A 2,373-nucleotide genomic window follows, 5' to 3' on the forward strand; every position below is an offset into this window, starting at 1 on the left:
CACAATATTGATTTATACCAGCTGTGGTTCTGGGCAATTCCATCCAAGTTTTTAATCATGCCATCCAACTCCTGGACAACATGTTAGTGTGACTGCTCTAACCTAGTGTTGCATTACTAAATGCCTGTACATTTACCAATCTTACTAGCACTACCTCATAAGGCCAGAATTCAAATGTGTTTGTGCAGTCCCACTCTATTACCACCACTTCCCCTCCAAGTTAAGGCCTCCAGGAATCACCCAATACTGCCTGGAGTGACCCCACTCTTCTTTCCTACTAGGCCTTAACTGCCCCGGGCCCTAACAGGCAGCCTGGGCTTCTGATGGTCAGCATGCTACCCCAGTTAATGATTCCAGCTAGCCACCAGTAGGACCCCTTGCTTGGCTGCTGGGAAAGGCAGCCTGCCTATTTACTGCCACCTGTGGCAGCAAGCTGCAGACCAGCAAACAGTTTTTCTGGACTCTGGCTTTTTGGATACTCCCCTTGGATCTGGTAACTCTGTCACTGACTCTTGGTTCACCCTGATTCTGTTTCTGACTCCTGGTATACTTTGACTCCAGCTCTGAAACCTGGCATATCTTGACTTAGCTCTGGCTCCTGATTCTGGGTCTGGCTCTGGGAGTATCCTGACTTTGGCTATCTATGAGCTCATCCTGGCTTTGGCACAGGTTTCTGACTCCTGAACCTTGACTCGGCTTGTGATTTGGACTCTGCCTCTGGATTTCCTTTTTCATCTGGTAACTTGTATTCTAGCACCTAAACACTATGAGACAGTCCTTACACCAACTGCCAGAACCATCCAACCTGAAACTAACATGACCCTTTCCATCTTCATTAAAAGAGGAGGCATTGCCCTCTATATTAAGGAGATGTACTGATATTCTGAGGCGCACTATGAAGTGGAAGGTAAGCCTGTTGAATGCCTTTGGGTAAATGTCAAGGGGAGAGCAGTAGGGGGAAATCATGGTGGAAGGGGTAGATGAAGACTTTTTAAAAAAACTGATGGAAGTTTCCAACTCATGGGACCTGGTTCTCATCAAGGACTTTAATTATCAGGACATCTTCTAGGAGGATAACAAACCCATGTTCAAGCAGCCCAGCAAATTCTTAGAGTGTGTTGCGAATAATTTTTTTGATACAGAGAAGCCAAATAAGGAGGAAGCTCTTCTTGACTTGCTGTTTACAAACAGAGGAACTGGTTGAGAATGTGCAGGTGGAAGTTGACTTGGGTGACAGTGGCCTTGAAATTATAGAGTTCGAGATCTAAAAAGAGGAAGGAAGGAGAACAGCAAAATAAAGACATTGGATTTCAGAAAAACAGACTTTAGCAAACACAGCAAACTGTTGGCTTGTCCCCCTAGGAGACAAGTCTGAGGGGAAAAAGGGCCCAGGATAACTGACAACTTCAAAGAGATCATATTAAGGATGCAGAAGCCAGTTTACCTAATGCAATGGAAGAATGGGAACTGCAACAGGAGACCAGCCTGGGTAGCCAGCAATCTCTTCAGAGAGCTGAACCTTGAAAAGGAATCCTACAAAAAGTGAAAAGTTGGTTATATTACGAGGGAAGAGTATAAGGGTATTGCATGGGTGTCCAGGGAAAAAGTTAGGAAAGCTAAGGCACAATTAGAGATACAGCTGGCAAAGGGACATAAAAGGCAATAAAAATTGATTCCACAAGAATGTGAAGAGGAAAAGGAAGACCAAAGAAGCCATAGGTCTCTCATAGAATGCAGAAGCCAATTTAGTTACTAATGATGCACAGAAATACTTTTTTATACTTCAGCCTTCACAAATAGGAACAGCTACCAAATGAGGAGTACAGTAGGCAGTAAAAAGAGGAAAAGAGACAGCAAAGGGCATTTTTACACATGCTTTAGGAGTCACGTGTGGGTACTTTAATTAGTGAGTTGCACTAATTAAAAATCGCCCAAGAATCATGTATCATCATCCCCCCTGCTGAAAAATGTTAGCAAGGTATTTTGAACAAAAGCTCATTGAACAAGCTTTAGTTCAAAGCACCCCAGCAGCATTTTTCAGTGCAGGGACGCTGATACACATGACATGAGAGTCTGCTGGAGTGCATTTATTTCCTTGCAATCAAATGATTAATCAAGTCTGCTCCAACACGAATCCAGTTCATCGAAACCAGCTCCCTGCATGTCTATAGGAGCCCAAAGAGACAAGTAATTGAAGAATAGGCTAGAGACTACTTAGACAAACTAGATGTTTTCAAGTTGGGAGGGCCAGGTGGATATACTTTAGGGCTGTGGTTCTCAACCTTTTTTGTACCAGGCATCATTTGTAAACATCAGTGGCCAATCCTGACCCAGTGTCCCTGACTCCCAGCCTGCTGCCCCCAACCCCCCCCC

General features: G+C 44.3%; 1 long non-coding RNA gene across 2 annotated transcripts in view; it reads right to left on the reverse strand.

The window, feature by feature from the left end:
• Positions 1–962: 962 nt before the first annotated feature.
• The window catches only part of LOC102374891, a 2,844-nt gene continuing 1,433 nt past the window's right edge, over positions 963–2,373 (reverse strand). For both annotated transcript variants that reach the window (XR_323884.1, XR_323883.1), the window contains 2 exons: positions 1,445–1,533; positions 963–1,264 (listed from right to left, as the gene is read on the reverse strand). This is a non-coding gene — a long non-coding RNA (uncharacterized LOC102374891). The remainder of the gene's footprint in view (positions 1,265–1,444; positions 1,534–2,373) is intronic.

Source organism: Alligator sinensis, unplaced genomic scaffold (genome assembly GCF_000455745.1).
Source record: "Alligator sinensis unplaced genomic scaffold, ASM45574v1 scaffold62_1, whole genome shotgun sequence".
Taxonomy (NCBI): Eukaryota; Metazoa; Chordata; order Crocodylia; family Alligatoridae; genus Alligator; species Alligator sinensis.